Below are 16,844 nucleotides of genomic sequence, written 5' to 3'. Positions count from 1 at the left end.
GCGCCTGCCACCACGCCTGGCTAATTTTTGTATTTTTAGTAGAGATGGGGTTTCACCATGTTGGCCAGGCTGGTCTTGAACTCCTGACCTCAAGTGATCCACCCACTTTGGCCTCCCAAAGTGCTAGGATGAGAGGTGTGAGCCACCACGCCTGGCCTGTATCCCAGTTTTACACACATGCGTACGTGATGTGCTCAGAGTGATTAGGGCCACAGAGCCAGAAGGCGTTTTAGGCAGGATTTGAATGCAGGCCTGTGAGTTTAGATCCTGGCTCCCACTACCCTATGCACACCCTCCCATGCCCTTGCGTGCCTCTTCAGGGCCTCTCTCTGGGCCATCCCTGCCGCAAGCACTCTGCAGACAGACAGTCTTCCTCTTTCTAGGAGGTGTGGGTGCAGAGGACTTTGTGTATTGGGGAGATAAAAGAGCCCGTTTGGGATGATTTTTATCTGCTCGAGCAAGTCGGTTTGACTTACAGGAAGAAGCCAATTTGCATTTTGGGAAAGAGCTGAGTGTAAAGGCCGCAGTGAGCACTGGGTGGATTTATAAATAAACAGTCGACCGAGGGCATTGTATGTCCCCAGCTGTACAATGCTGGGTTCATATTGACACCACAGACCTGTTCCGCACGTCACAGCTGCCCTTTGGACAGAAAGGGCCTAATTGAGTAAGAGAGCGCTGCTGCTGGAAATGCCAAGGAACCCTTCCTCCGACCTGGCTTCCTCGGCACAAGCGAGCCGGGTGAGTCCGGCTGCAGCCGGGCCTGTTTACCGAGGCTGCTGGCATTGCATGCCAGGTGCAGAGCCCACGGGCGACTCAGAAGGCCACGAATGGTGGGACCAAGGCGGCCTCTGCTCTCCCTGCAACCCGGAGGGAGCTGGAGCCAGAGCCAGATCTCAGGAAACTGGGGTCATTGCATAGAGGCTACCAGACAGTCTGCAGAGCTCAGCGGCCTGGGTTCAAACCTTCTCGCACACTGCCACTGTTGGTTACTTTGGCTTTCTAGAGCCAGATTCCTTGGCCATGAAATGGGTACTGCTTACTTCCCAGGTTATTTTGAGAATGAAGTGAGATGAAGTCAACAGTAGATGTATCTGTCCGTTGTCCCTGCCCTGCTGTGGGATGACAGAGTGATTTTGGACAAGACCAAGGCCTCGCTGGGCATCACTGTCTTCTTCAGAAAGCAATGGGGCTAGGGCCAGGTGCACAGTGGCTCACGCCTCTAATCCCTGCACTTTGGGAGGCCAAGGTGAGCGGATCGCTTGAGCTCAGGAGTTCGAGACTAGCCTGGGCAACACAGTGAAACCCTGTCTTTACCAGAAATACAAAAACTAGCTGAGCATGGTGGTGTGCACCTTTAGTCCCAGCTACTGGGGAGGCTGAGATGAGAAGATTGCTTGAGCCCAGGAGGTCGAGGCTGTAGTGAGCCACAGTTGCACCACTGCAGTCCAGCCTGTGTGACAGAGCAAGACCCTGCCCCTCCTGGGAAAAAAAAAAAAAAAGAGAGAGAGAGAGAAAGCAAGCAAGCAGTGGCGCTAGATGCTGATCAGAGGCCTGGGGCCCTTGGGCCAGAGAGGGCTGTCCCTGCCCAGCTGGCTACAGGAGCTCTGACTCTCAGACCAGCCTAGGTTCATATCCTGTGTCTTCCACTTGTGGGACCTTGGGCATTTGACTTTCTGTCAGGACCTCAGTTTTCATGGGTAGAAAGTGGGAACGATTAAGGTTGTTGGAAAGACAAAATATGCTCATGTACACTTAGTGCTCAGCATAGGGCTGGCCACATGGTGAATGCTCATAAATCAATCATGTCTATAACATACGTTTCAAGGGAAAAACATCTGTTTTGAGGGCAGAACGCTATCTATTAAGTCAAATATTTTCCTGATTTAATTTCAATAGTACTGTTATAAAAAACAATAACCATGATACCGATAGTTAGAAGACCGCCCCTTCCAGGCCCACTTCTTTACCCCTTTGCTTTTTGGCAATAACCCTTGTGCAGAGCCAACCCCATTCTCCTGACCTAACCAGTTCTCACCTGGCCATGCGGCTTTTCCGGGTGTCAGGCAGGTCTCTCCGGTTAGGTAAGAGAGGCCTCATCCTTCTTACCTGACTGCTCTGAGTGCATATCTATGCTGCTTCCCATCTTCTCCAGGTGCTTGATCTATTACCTTGGGCCTGGAACGCACCTAACAAAGGCTACCATGAGGAGGCCCCTCGGTACCTGTTCATCTGGACACATCGTGCAGACCCCCGCACCCCGTGTGGCTCCCGGTTAATCTTCAGGGTGCAATCAATCTCTTCCTCAGAGGCCAGACTTCATTGTTCTAAGCCTTTCTCAGATCCACATCTTGGGGCTGCTGGGGTCCCTGCATCTGTGTCTTGGTGGTCAGTTTGAAGCACCAGCAGACAGCAGCGCTAAAGGCGCCTTGTGTGTACTACGTGTGGCCATCTAGGGATGTCTCCTCTGTTGCTGAACCTGCAGATCCCCGTGAGGCAGGTGGGGCCACAGGCCTCTCCCCTCTGTTTTATAGGGGAGGTAATTGAGCAGAACTTAGGACAGTTACATGCTTTGCTTCAGTTGCGGGGCTGGGATTTGGACCTGGCTCCTGGCCTGACACAGGTCCTCAGCTTCCACCAGCCTTGCTGCCTCTGAAGGTTGCTGGAGAAAGGAAGCTGAATGTAGAGGGTGGGTCTGGAGGAGAGGGGGAGGAGATGAGCCCAGAAGGACAAATGTTTGCACAAGGAGTTAGAAATGAGATGTCTAGGCTGGGCACGGTGGCTCACGCCTGTAATCCCAGCACTTTGGGAGGCCGAGACAGGCGGATCACAAGGTCAGGAGATCAAGACCATCCTGGCTAACACGGTGAAACCCTGTCTCTACTAAAAAATACAAAAAAATTAGCCAGGTGTGGTGGTGGGCACCTGTGGTCCCAGCTACTAGGGAGGCTGAGGCAGGAGAATGGCGTGAACCCGGGAGGCGGAGCTTGCAGTGAGCCGAGATTGCGCCACTGCACTCCAGCCTGGGCGACAGAGTGAGACTCCGTCTCAAAAAAAAAAAAAAGAAAAGAAAAGAAATGAGACGGCTTCAAAGAACCTCCAGCACGTGGAGGTGAGGGGTGGGAAGGGCTCTGAAACCATTGGCCATTTTCTTGAGTGCTTCTTGACCCGAAACGCTGCCTTGAGGGGTTGATAGAGACTGGCTCCTTCAGTCAATGCCTGCTTTCAGATCTGGATGTGGGGGCCTGCTGGGTGCCAGCCCCCTGCTAGGCTCTGGGAATAGGACAATGGCCAGAACAGATAAGATCCCTGTCTGCTGGGAGCCAAAGAGAGAAACCAGGTAAACAAGACAATCACAATCAAGGACACCTTTATAAATTATGGTAAGTGCCAAGAAAGAAACAAACAGGGTGCTGAATAGAAAACCACCCAGAGGTGAGTGTGGGGGCCTTGAGACAGGAAGGCCTTTCTGAGGAGGGCCGTGAGATGATGGGGTGGGAAAAGAGAGCACACAGGCAGAGGAAACAGCGTGTGCAAAGGCTAGAGACAGAGAGGGGTCCCATGTGGCTCGGGGATGACCGGCAGGGGCAGACAGCTGAAACACGGTGGGCACCATGCATATCTTCCAGCTCCACTTGCCCCCGGGTCGCCAGCAGTGCTGCCAGCCTGCTGTGGGCATGGGCTCAGGTGTGGACATGCCTGTATCTGCTGGGGGGGTCCCACATGGTGCTGGCTCCCTGCCTCAGCCAAGAGGCACATGACACATGACATCACTGGCTATTTCTGCCTCCCACCGGCCGCCTCCATCTTTGCAGCATGAAGGGAGGCCTGGCCTGAGCCCTTAACTGGTCCCCTGGCTTGGCTGTCTGCCACTGAATATCACCTGCTATTTCAGTGACCATCCTGCTGTCATAGAGGGCAGAGGAGGCTGAGGGGTGCAAGGGCTGTCACCAGGGGTCCCCGGACAAGCCCAGGTTCTTCCGCCTAGGGTCAGCCCTGGCTCTGCAACCTTTGTTTATTTACTTTGGGCCTTGCTCAAAACTAGTAGCAAGCTGCCTGGAATGCAATGTGACGAACTCGAGATAATAATAAAATCAATTGGACTGTTTCCCCAGTAATTCTAGAGACTGATGCATCATTAATGTTGGTAATACAGTGCCTGTCAGATCACAAACTTCTCAATAAATGTGCAGCTGGCAAGCTCTGATAGAAATTGGAGGCAAGCAGAGAATGAGATTTGGGGCCTTTGATATATGGGGTGTCAGTGGCGCAGTGAAGTTTTTATCAATTTCTGTCACTTTGGGCTTTTGTGCTCACAACATATGTGGTCTTCATGGCACCTCTCTGTGGGCTGCTTGGATGCTAACTGCACCCCCCACCCAACAGTGTGAGGAATAGGAGTTCCTGGAGGGGCCTCAGCAGCACTGGTGCCCTTCCGTGCGGCTTCATTACCAGGAGCTTCTCAGGCAGACGTGGACGGGCAAAGCCTTTGGACTTGACTCTGTGGATCACTCAGGCACTCTCCAAGCATTGATTGAGTCCCTGTTGGATTCAAGATGCCACTGGGCCCTCGGAGGCCTTTGGAGGCTCTGGAGGACTTGATGGAAGCCTGGGGCTTGGGGTTGTGGGGAATGGTCAAATGATCATTCCTACCTAAGGGTCAGGAGAAAATGGAAGCAGTGTGTGAGCTAGCCTGGAAGTGTCTGCCAGGTAGACTAGGAGAAGAGACTATTAGACTGGGGAGCTCTGTGGGCCCAGGCCCTGAAGCATGATGAATCCTGGAGTTTATGCGGGAGTGAAGACTTTGGCCAGGCCAGGCCCTAGCGGCATTGGAGAGAAGGCAGAAGCTGCCTGGAGGCAGTGTAGTGTGGTGGTTAGCACAAGCACTCTGGAGCTAGACAGGCGGGCTCCGAATCCTAGCTCCCACACTTAGCAGCTGGGCAACCTCAGGGAAGTGACTCGACCGCTCTGTGCCTCAGTTTCCTCACCTGTAAAATGGAGGTGGTGATAGTTGACCACCTATCTCGAAGGACTCTAGCGAGCATAAATGAATTAATACTTGTATGAGTGCCTGGTCCATTGCAAGCACCTGATAAGTAATTGGCATTACTTTTGCATAATGAGCTCAGTGAACCCACCAGTCACCTGAGAGCCATACAGTGAGATTCGGAGAGTTGAAGTGGGGCATCCGCACTCATACAGCCACCCAGAAGCAGAACTGAGATTTGAGTGCAGGTGATCTCAAAACCCGCGTCTCTAAGCTGCTGCTGAGGCTGCGGTTGAGCAGCGTGGGCCTTGGGTGCCCAGGTGGAGGAGGTGGCATGCGGCTGGGGGCCCAGCACCCTACCGAGGACAGGCCTGTGAGGTCACCGTCATTAGCAAGGAGATTGGGTGGGCAGTGAATGAGCTCAGGCTTCATTTGTCAGTAGCCCTCTGGAGCTGGAGAACTTCTGAGACTGGGGACTTGACTGTGGTGCAGACGTCTGCATTGGTCCCTGGAGGCTGGAAGTGGCTTTGAGTAGCAGAGGAGCCAAATGGGAACCATGTTGGTGGCAGATTCCAGAAGTGAGTCAGAATTTCAATGTTCCCAGCTCATCTGCTTGGGAGCAGGTCCTGAGACCCAGCAAGGCCTGCACCCCGTCCTCGACACACACCCACCCTAGACCACCACAGTCTCTGCAAACCAGAGCGGAGGGTCCCTAGGCTGTGGGGGTGACTTGGGTGTGCGCACATTCTGATGCAGCTATCACTGTGGTGCACCTGCTGGGGACCCACCGTGAGGCCCCGGGAGTCGGTGTGCTGGTGCTGGATACCACCGCTCCTTGAGATTGCCCTGGGCACAGGGACCCCATGCTCCCGTGAGCAGGGGTGCTCCTGGCCCTTCCCCAGGCTGCCTTTGAAAAGGTCCTTCGCCCTCCCCATGGCTCCACAGAACACCAGGATGTACTCCTGGCTGGTTCTGCATCTGTGTTTGCCTTTAAAAAAGGTGGGTTGCAAGGCCCCCCAGGGCCTCAGGAAAGAAGAAGCAATCTTGTTAGACTGGGGTGTGGAAGACAGAGGGGCCTGTGCTGCACTGGGAACAGGGAGCGGTGGCCTCTGGGCCCAGGTCTGCCCCCATCCCCTCCCCGGCTCCCTTCAAACCTCCCTGAGCCTCCATGCCCTGCTTGGGACGTCCCAGTGTGGAGCCCAAGTCCCTGCACTTGTTGGGTGGTGGAGGATAGCTGGTCCTGCGTTTCCCAGCTGATGTGCCTGGGAAACATCTCTCCATAAACCCCCTGTGACTTGGGCTTGGAGGAAGTGTCCCTTCCTGCCAGAGGAGCGGGGGCTGGGTGAAGCATTGAGAGGAGCTACAGGTGCATTTGAAAAAGCAGGTAGGTCTTCTTTTTACCACCTGGAGGTCCTGGTTATGGGGGCAGGTAGGAGCACGGTGCTGACATGGTCCTAACCGGTGTGGTTCCCATCACTACTGCTTGTATGACCCAAACAAGTCTCCAGCCACTCTGAATGTCACTTATCACCACAGTGCAGGTCCTCATGCCCACCTGACCTGGGGTATAATGGACCACACACCCTGATGCTCAGAGCACATCTCTTGTTGAATGCCAGGCCCTGGATGACTGGTCCTGGCCCAACCCCAGGAGTTTAGAGCCTCACTAGGGAACAAGACTGGGCATGTACTACCTGTAGCATGAGGGGCTGGTGGCTGTGAACAAGAGCCCTGCTGAGGGGAGCCCCAGGGGGACAGGTTCAGGTCAGCCTACTAGGGGAGGGCATTCAAGGAGGGCCTCCCAGAGGAGGTGGCCTTTGTGCTTCAGCCCAAAGGATGAGTTGGGGAATGCTCAGCAGAAAGAGGCAGGTGAGGGCTGGGCATGGTGGCTTATGCCTGTAATCCAGCACTTTGGGAGGTCAACGTGGGAGGATTGCTAGAGCCCAGGAATTCAAGAACATCCCAGGCAACATAGACACCATCTCTAAAAAAAAAAAAAAAAAAAGAGGGCAGGTGAGGTTATCAGGCCTGGGTGGGTGGGAGGCAAAGCCCGGGAGCTCAGTGGGGGCCTGATCACATCCCAGAGGGCCTTGAATGCCGAATGGAGTTTATCCTTGACTCAGGGTCAACAAGGAAACATTTTGGGGTGAAGAGTGCTGTCCTCAGATCTGATTTGCAGACCAGTAGCTGCAGTGGCTGCTTGGAGGATGTTCTCACAGGGGTCCCATGATCCCTGCTGCGTTCCAGGAGAGAGGGCATGAGGCTCATTGCTGGCAGGGGCCTGGGTATGGGCCAAACAGTGCTGCAGATATCATGTGGCTGGTAGGGGGTGAGGATGGTGGTCATCGGGGGCACTGGGTGCTGTGGTATCTGAAGGGAGTGATTTCCAAGTGCCGTGAGGGTGCCCTTGGCCCTCAGGGCTTTTGCACACAGAACCCCTGGGTGCCTGCTAAACGTGCAGATGCTGTTCTCACCCCAGCACAGCTGGGCCAGGTGCATTTAGAAACCTGGCTGAAAATTGCAGGTCTGATGAGGAGCACAAAGGCCGGGTCCCTAGAGAACAGGAGCCTTTGAAGGAAGAGGGTGGAGCTGATTGCAGACTGCCAAATCTTGAAGGGGTCCACAGAGGGGCTGCAGGGTGTGGACTTGGCTGCAGCAAGGAGAGAGGAGGACCAAGCTCTCCCCTTGATGAGTAATTCAGCATACAGTTGAAGCTCTTTGCAGTAGGTGTGAGGAAGGCAAGATCTTGGCACTGGGGATGCTACTGATTGTCTAATGGAAGGGGTTCTCAGCACAGGCAAAGGGCTGAGCTCACTGTGCTGGTGAAGGGGGCAACTGAGTAAGTCCTCTAGGATGAGGGGGAAGTTCCCAGTCTGGAAGTGAGGGAAAAACATCTGAGGCAGAGGGAACAGCATATGCAAAGGCTCAGAGTCCTGGGGGGATGCTGTCAGAGGGGCACAGCTCTTGAAGCCAGGCCAGCAGGGATGGACTTTGTTCCTGTCTAGGGGCAGCAAGTCAGCCAGGCTTTCTTCTCTCAAGTCAGAGAAGAAAGGCCACGGCTACTGGATCCTGGAATGTGTGAGGTCCTTGGCCCAGTGGACGTCTGGTGGCCTTCGTGTATCTTATTGGCACGGCCACGTTCACAGGACCCATGGGGTCAGGGGAGGGCCTACTTGTGCAGAGGGAGGGGTAGTCTCTAGGTAGGCAACTGGCACCTGCCCCTCTGGTGATAAAGTCCATCTGGGTGAACCAGGGCAGGGAGGGAGGGAGGCAGGTGGCCAGGTGATGGCCGTCCTGGCAGGTGCGTTCCATCATCTGCCATGAAGACAGCCGTGGGGCCTCAGGGGCTGGAGCTGTTTCTCACACTGTCCCCCACCATAAACACACACACTGAGATTCCACCGTTGTCCCTCCCCTCTCTGAGGATGTGATGTGAGGAGCAGCTGTCAATTACCATTAGCTGCCACAATGCAGGGAGGCAGCTGAGGACCAGATAGAGCAGGAGTGGCCAGCTCCAGGTCACACGGCAAGTGGGACCTCCGACCGGCTCCCAGCCTCCCCATGGCACCAGGGACCTCACGTGGGTCAGGATCTCTCCACCTTCTCTGTAACTCTGGCTCCTGCTCTCAAGGAGGAAGAGCTGTCCCCTAGCAATAAGCTCTTCCCATCTGGAGTCACCAGCTTGTTCAGCTTTTCCTCACCTCCCTCCACCTACAAACAACCCAAGGGAACAAACCCAGAAAGCCAGGTCCCAGCCTGTTGGACCAGGCCTCGCCCAGTTGGAGCAGAAGGCGTGCAGTGGGGAACGCAGCCTGTAGCCCCTCTCACAGGGAGGCAGAAATCCCAGCTCTGGAAGTGTATAAACACGGTTATTTTTAGCCCTCAGAGGGCTGTGGGCGCAGCAGCGTGACCTGAGTCTGGCTCAGCCCCCTCCTTCTGCCCCACCCGGGAGAGAAGGCCTCCTTTGCCCCGCCCTCTGCTCCATCAGCCTCAGGGCTGGGCCAGTGAATTCCAGGATCCAGGGAGAGAAAGAAATGGGTGTGGGGGGGGGGGTCTCAGCAAGGCTGCCCAGGGCCAGGAGCTGAGGGGGGACAGGATGTGGTTTTCAGAGAGGCAGCATTTCAAGTTGCAACAGAAATATTGGAGCCACCCAATTTCATGACTTTTCCATGGGTTCTTACTCCCTAATCCTGGTCCCTTCCCTGGTCTGGCTGGAGGCGAGTCCCAGGTGCCACCTGGGAAGCAGTGCTGGCCTAGCACCAGGAGGCCTTGCTGCCGTAGGCTACCAGGCCCATATAGCACCTCTCCGCAGCTCAGTGCCCTCATCTGAGAAGTGGGATCATTCCCAACCTGGCTGGCAGGGGGTTGAGGGAGTGATGGTGAGCTGACAAAATCGTAACTGTTCACTCACTTGTTCATTCAACCAACACTTACTAAATGTCAGTTTTGTGCCAGCCAGTGATCTAAACATAGGATAGAAAGCAGGAAACCAGCTTGAGGAGGTGCTGACCCTCCTGGGGCTAACATCATTGAGCAGGGCTGGGGAGCACAGAAGGACAGTAATCAGCTCATAGTACGTGCAGTACAGTAGTAATGTCGAGCGATGTGTTATGGAGCGGCTGGGGTGGGGGAGGCGGCATGTATTTTAGATGAGGGCAGTCTGGGAGGACCCCTTGAGAAACTGTAAAACAGCCAGCCACTGTAGGTGGAGGAGGTGGTGAGCGGGAACAGCAGGTGCAAAGGCCCAGGGGTAGGAATATGCTTGGTGCCCGAGAACTGAGGACATGGGGAAACCGTGAGGGGGAGTGAGGAGGGCCAGCTGCACGGGGCTTGAGGGCTGTGGGGATGCCTGGGGTGGGGGGCTATAAACAGGAAAAGCTTTACAGCTGTAAGGAAGAGCAGGAAGGAAGTGAGAATGGGAGGCCAAGGAGGGGCTGTTGCCCCCACCCAGGCAAAGGAGCTGGCGAGGAGTAGGCAGATCCGCACGCGGGGAGGGTGAGCGGTGGAAATGGCAGATGGCTTGGCTGAGGGGGAGCGTCAGAAACCAGGATGGTTCCTTGACTTTTGGATTTGATGCCTGGGTGGGTGGGGGTGGAGAGGGCATTTGATCCAAAAGGAGGGCGGAGGGAGAACAGGATCTAGGGGAGGGAGGGCAAGGGGTGATGCCAACCTGGACACAGGTTTTCGGTGTCTGTTGACATCGGAGTGGAGAGGGGAGCTCTGGGGGAGCAGCTGCATGGGGCACACCAGGCCCCAGGCTGGCAAGCCCTCCTCCCTGGGGCTCTTTGCCAGCCCAGAGCCAGGCTGTGTGGGCGAGTGCTTCCCTGGGGGCCTGGCCTGGGGTTTTGTCCCAGTGCATCATGGATGAGGGCCTTCCAGTCCCCTGGCTTGGAGGCGGACGTGGGTGGGGGTGCAGAGTGGTCCACGGCTCTGCCCAAAAGGCTGGACAAGTTGGAAGGTGGTCTGTCATTCAAGCACCATTTGCCATTGGCTGGATGCGAGCCCTGGTGTCACTACCAACCTTGTTCCCAGCTGGGCTGACTTCTTACTATGAACTAGCAACTATGAACTAGTCCTGCCACTCCTGTGCCTGGACTGGGATAGGAGGGACAGCAGGAGTAGCAACGTGCTCTGGAATTTTTCACAGCAGACCTGGCTCACTTTCATCTGGTCACCAGACAATGTAGTGACCCCTCCCCTCTCTGGGCCTCAGAATCCCACCTGAGACCCCAGGATGGAGTAGAAGGTCTTCAGGGTCTCCGTGTGAAGACCCTACACAGCCTTTTGATGACGGAGATTTGGTATTGAGAGGGTCATGGCATGAGTAAAGGCCTGGAGGCTGGTCTAGGGAGTCACCTTGCAGGACCTTGGGGAGCGGATGAGTATAGAGTCCGCGTGCATAGAAGCCCTGTGCAGGGTGGTCACTGGAGGTGACGTGGGAACACCAGGCTGCCTGGTTGGGTCAGAGGGACCAGATTACCATATAAGCCACTGTGCTCTCAGGATAATCTCCTGGCTTGTTAAAGCCTCAGTTTTGTCATCTGCAAAATAGGTACAATAGACGTCACTGAGCTTGCAGGGGTGAATACCCACCAAGGTACAGAGATGGGCCAACTCAGTGCCTGGTCGTAGGATGTCTTTGATTTCCAGAGGTTGCCTTCTTTCCCTGTCTTTCTCCAGTTTGTAGCCAGAATCCAAATTTCAGGGGAGGGCTCTTTTGCTGTTGGGGCTTCCTGTGAGAGCCACAGCCCCGGGCCTGGGAGTCCTGCCAAACCCAACTCTGGAGGACGTGAACCTCACCGTAGCCTTGGGGACTGGCCCGCTGGCCACGGCGCTCTGAGCATCAGCCTTAGGTACTGCTAGTAGGAGGTGCACTGGGGTTTTAACCAGAGGCAGTAATGAGCTTTCTGAAATCATGCCAGCTTCATGTTTTGTTTCTCAAAGAAGCGATGGGCCTTGATTTCCTATCAGCGTTGATGTGGTTGCTGTTGTTGTTGGGTTGTTGTTGTGGGGTGTGTGTGTGTGTGTGTGTGTGTGTGTCTTAACTGCCATGGGTTTTAAAGCCATGGTGGAAAGTGAGGAAAATAGCAGATGCTAGATCCAATTGCCACCAAACTGTCTTGAAATGCTATAAATATTTTCTAAAAAGACTAGCTTCCCAAGCCCAATGTGTTAGTTGTCTCCTCCCTGAGAAACTGATTCCCAAAAATTTAGACAAATAACCTCTTAAATCACAGCTGTTAACCTCAGGTGTAAAAACTGCTACCACACCAGCTGCAGGTCACAGTGACTCTGCTCTGCCTAAGTGCCTCCGTGTGGCATAGAGAAGGTGGTGGCAGAGAAGAGAGACCTTGTACTTAGGCAAGAGACCAGGGTCGGAAGCCGGGCTTGGCCACTCACTGCTGTGTGACCTGGGGCCAGTGGGCCCACCTCTCTGAGCCTCTTCTGTGTAACAGACCTGTTACAGGCTGCCTCGATCCTGAGAGTGCCACTGAACTGAGCTTCTTTCTGCTCCTGAAAGGTAAACAAAAGTGACCGTTGGCATTCAGGAGTTCATGTTAATCAGGACTGAGAAAACCCCTCCACCCCTAGTCCCCTTTAGCCCTCTGACTGTGTCAAGGACAGCTGCCAGTGACTGGATACTTGCTGGTGTCCCTTTTCAACAGAGAGCACCTGCAGGACCCGGAGCCTCCAGCAGGCAGGCAGCAAAATAGTGCCATTGTTTGTTCTCCTTGTATTTGTTTTTGTGTTTAACTTCTATCCTTGGTGAGTAAGGCTAATTTTGTATTTAAGGTAGTAATATAAAGTTCTTTTAAAAATAAAGGTATTTATGCAAAAGTTGTGAATTGATTATTAAGCTAATGGCAGTTTCGATGGCAGAAGGAAATGACAAACAGGAAATGACAAACATCAGGAAGATGGGAGGAAATGTGACGGACTCTGCACACTGTCCGGGTTGCCCTTCCCCTAAGTGCTCACCAACTTCTGTGCCCTTGTAGAAGGAATGGGTGGGGAGGGGTTGCTGGAGGGACGTTCTGGTAAATTGTCTTCCAATTGCACAATACCCAGAGGTGACCACCACACTCCCTAACACGGTGGGGCTACAGAAAGCCCCATCCTGGCATCCGGGCCGAGGGAAACCACTCTCGTGGAGAGTCTTGGCCAAGAAGCTGGGATTCTGTAGCAAAACCAAATCCCCCCACCCCCAGGCCCTCTGTGCCTCTCCATTGAAGTTCCCAAACTGAGGGTCTAAGCTTGACACCATCTGGCTGCTCTCTCCTAGGCCAGAGACCAAGACCAGGCCTTAGCTCTCCCAGGCGTGGCTGAACCCAGCAGAATGTAGTAGTTGCTCCACTAACAGGGACATCAAGTGCTGTAGGTTTTGTCTTATGCTCTGCCTGAGAGTGACAGCCTGGAGTGCTATACAGAATAGCAATTCTGAGGCTACAAGGAGCTCTGTAAGAGAGCGTGGGGACCAATTGGTAATGCCTGCCATGGGTGTGGGAAGGAAGCCTGGGGGCACACAGGCCTTTATTTGTGACTCATATGTTCCCCCAAGCCTGTGGCTAGATCCTGCCCCCATTGCATCGCCAGCACCCAGCTTGGCGATCAGTGGGTGATTGAGCCCAGAAGCTCCTATAAGAACTTAGCAGATGCTCCTTGGCCGGTCTTTGCCCGTTGTGCAAGGGGACATCCCCAACCACATTGCAGGCCCTGGAGGGTCAACACTCAGCCCTTGAGTTTGGGAAGCTCTTGTGCATTCCATACCCACTCCCTGCTAGGGCTGGATGTGGGGTAGGTACCCAGGAAGTGTGTTGATGAGACCCAAGAATGATCGACAAATGGGACTGGAAAGGTGGTTCGGCCTGGCTTGGCGGCAGTCCATGTAACACTACCTCACTACAGGCATCGTGCAGGTGGCCGAGTGCCCCAGATTTTCTAGGACAGCCCTGGTTTCAGATCCTTCATCTATTGTTCTTGAGTGCCCCTGCCTGAATAGGCGTTTGGGCTCCGCTTTGGAAGTCCTGGCTGCTGTGGATATAGCCCTCATGATCATGCTTTTTGATCATTTTCAGAGCACTCACTCTTCCATTGCCTTTGCATCTGGCCGGGGATGGAGCAGCCCCATTTGCTCACTTTTTTCAGGTGAGGAAATTGAAGGCCAGAGTGAGCAAGTGACTGGCTTGCGGCCACACAGCCAGTTAATGCAGACATCTGGCCTGAACCTGTGATACCCATCTTCTGGCCACTTCACTGTCCACTTACAAAGCCCAAAACTTTCTGCATCCTGCTATTTAAGCCTCATTCATTCAGTCAGCTTTTGTAGCCTAGCGGGTTAGACCTCAGGAGTCAAACAGCATGCTTTGCATTTGAACTACTTCTGGCCGTGTGACTTTTGGTGAGTTCCTTTCTCTCTCTGTGCCTCAGTTTCTTCATTGATAAAAGGGGTGTAAACACCACACGGGGCTGTTGTGAGGATTACTGGGTTAACAGTGTCTGTCTCAGGGTGAGGGTTCTGTGGGGCCCGCCAGTGGTGTTCACAGAGGTGGATTGATCAGAGTTGCTCACAGTCTGGTGAATGTGAGGTGGGAGGCAGATGTGTTCACCACGAAAGAGCATTCAAGTGGATGGGTGAGGTCAGAGGTGCACTGGGCACCACCGGGCGGTGGGAGGAGGGACCGTCTCCATTGCTCCCACACTACTCGGAGGCATTCAGGAAGGCTCCTCCATCCATGGACGCTACTTGGAGCAGGGCTTGCAGGGGGCAGGGAGGGCACTGGCCTGATCCTGGCAGATAGCAGCCTCCAAAACTTCTCTGGACAGAGGATGGCACTCATGCCTACCGCCTCACTACCTCCAGCAGCTGGAGCTTCTGGGCTCTGCTGTAGGGTGGGGGTGGGGTTGAGAAGAGGTGAAAAGACCCAGTTGCTTTGTCCCAGGGGCAGGCACAGAGTCCTGCCTGAGAGCCCTGGCATGGGGGTAATTGTCTATTGTTCATCGTCTGGTAAGCCAGCTCCCCACCTTCTTTCTGCCTGCCTGCCTTTCTGTCCTTCCTCTCAGCATCTGTCTATGCAGTATAAAGAGCCCCTCCCAACACAGTCACCAGCGATCTGCTTCCAGGCTAGTGTTGACATCCCAACCCACCCGGAGACCCATTTATTCTGCCACTGGGGCACAGGGCCCAGTTTTAATCATCCTCGCTCCACTGTGAGATACAGATGGTTGTATTATTAATAGTCATAATTAATCAGCATCCACAGAGGAGCTTTTCCCTAGGCAGCAGATCCTCAGGATGAGCAGCCCTGGGAGGTCCCATTCCAGTCCCCCTTTACAGACAGGGGAAGTGAGGCTGGGAGAAGGGGTGGTGGGACTCATCCGAGGTGGAGCTGGGTATAGACCCCAGCTCAGATCTCAGATCTGATAACCACCTGCAGTGTTACTGTCTGGGAATGGACTGTTCACCCCACCCACCCATACCTAGGTCCTAGAGTGCCAATTGCTGGGAGAAGCTTTCAGCACTGGGGATGGGAGGGCGGTGCTCAGGCTGATGGTGCACTTTGAGATCTCAGGCTGAGAGTGAAGGAAGAAAGGTGGGATGGGGAAGAAAGGCCTGAGGGAGGCCGGACATAGTGGGCTATCAGGACAGGGGGCCTGATTGGGGTAAGGGTGGGGAGGTGGCCTTGGGTAGAAGGAAAGCCAAATACCAACCATCACCCCCTAATACACACAGATCATGGGTCAGGGCCTGAGGTTGGCTGCTTCTCTGTTCTAAGCTCTGCATCCCAGGGACAGTGATACAGATGCTTACAGCAGGCAGCATCCTGATTTATGGGGCTGTTTTGGACGGGCCTAACTACATCAGCACAGAGGCAGTGAGGGGCTTCTTGCACAATTCTGCAAGCCCACCTTGCTGCCAGCCCACCTGCTCCCCTGCCTGGCTCCTGGGGCTGACCACTACCAAGGCCCCTGTGCATGCATGTGCACATGCATGCACCCAGACCCACGCCTGAGTGGGCACACCCAGGCCCACGTACTCTGTGTGTACCTGAGGCTGTCCACATCCCTGCCCACAGCCCATAAACTGTGTTAGCCTAGCACGCAGGTGTGTGCTGCTCTGGGCCTGTGTGCAGATGAACACAGGTGTGCCCAGGTGCACACGTGTGTGTCTGCCTGCACTCTGCAGGCATCCATGTGCCTATGTCCTCTGGGCTGCCTCTCTCTGTGTTGATCTGTTCGTGGCTCTGGGAGGTGGATGTCTGTTCGCTGTCCTGTGTGTGTCCAAGTGTGGATGTGCATTGGTGAGGGGTGTACACGCCTCTGTGCAAGTGCGCCTGTGTGCATGGGTCTGTGTGCACACATGTGTGGGCATGCAACTGCCACCTCATCCTGTCTTTTTCATTATGGGTGTTGTCCACACTCACATCTTTGCGTGCAACACACACCCGGTGCCCAGCGTGGCTGGGCTGCCCCCGCCTGATCATTAGGCTCATGGATAAGACTCTCTGTCATCGTAAATGAGTATAGAGTGCCCGAGTCCAGGAGTACTGAAGGAACTGGGGAGGTAGCCTCATCTGTCCTCAGCATCTCCACCCCACCTCTATATGGATGGTGCTGGAGAGGGGAGGCTGGGAGGGAGGGATGTGGTGCCCACTCCCAGGCCCCCACACTGGGTTCCTGATCCACCCTTTGTTTCTCCCCACCATGCCTATGCACTCGCCCATATTCTGTGCCAGACCTTGAGGACAGCCCCGGGTCGTGGGAGAAGCCCATTCAAGAGTCAGGCAGCCGGGTGCACAAACCCAGGCTCTGTTGCCAGCATGTGGCCCTAGACAGCCCCTCTGCCTCTCCCATCATCACTGTTTTCCCACCTGCAAAACGGTCTTAGCAATGGCCACCTCATGGGGTTATTGTGAGGACAAAAGGGGTGCAGAAACTGCTAGAGAAGTCAAGTTCCTTCCCCCAGCAGACCTGTCTCCCCATCTGTAAGATGGCAATAATGACCCTCACCAGTGGTCTCATGGAGTGTTTTGAAGGTCAGATGAGAAAAAGGTTCAGTGAAGCCTGCAGGGTGGTACCCATAGGACTTGTTCCAGCTGTGAGCAAAGGAGATGAGGGGTGCTAGGCACTTGGGGGTGGCATGCAGGGCCTGGGCCAGATGCCTGCATCCAAACCCCCATGCTGCCACCCTCTGGCCTTGGGATGTGGGAAGGTTACTTCATCCTCATCTGCATCTCTATTATCCTTAGATTCCTCATCTTTCCAGCAGGCATGTTCGTAGTAGTATCCATCTCCTGGCATGTTGGGAGAATTCAGGAGAAATGTGTGTGGAGCTTAGCACAGAGCTTGACACAAAGCA

The 16,844-nt window shown here is 54.6% G+C and overlaps 1 protein-coding gene across 8 annotated transcripts in view; it reads left to right on the top strand.

Annotated features, from left to right (window-relative positions):
• The window catches only part of ZMIZ1 (zinc finger MIZ-type containing 1), a 247,456-nt gene that overhangs the window by 24,433 nt on the left and 206,179 nt on the right, over positions 1-16,844 (top strand). The gene's annotated exons all lie outside the window — the stretch shown is intronic.

The sequence above is a fragment of the Gorilla gorilla genome, chromosome 8, assembly GCF_029281585.2.
Source record: "Gorilla gorilla gorilla isolate KB3781 chromosome 8, NHGRI_mGorGor1-v2.1_pri, whole genome shotgun sequence".
NCBI lineage: Eukaryota > Metazoa > Chordata > Mammalia > Primates > Hominidae > Gorilla > Gorilla gorilla.
This window is presented reverse-complemented; position numbering and strand designations above follow the sequence as displayed.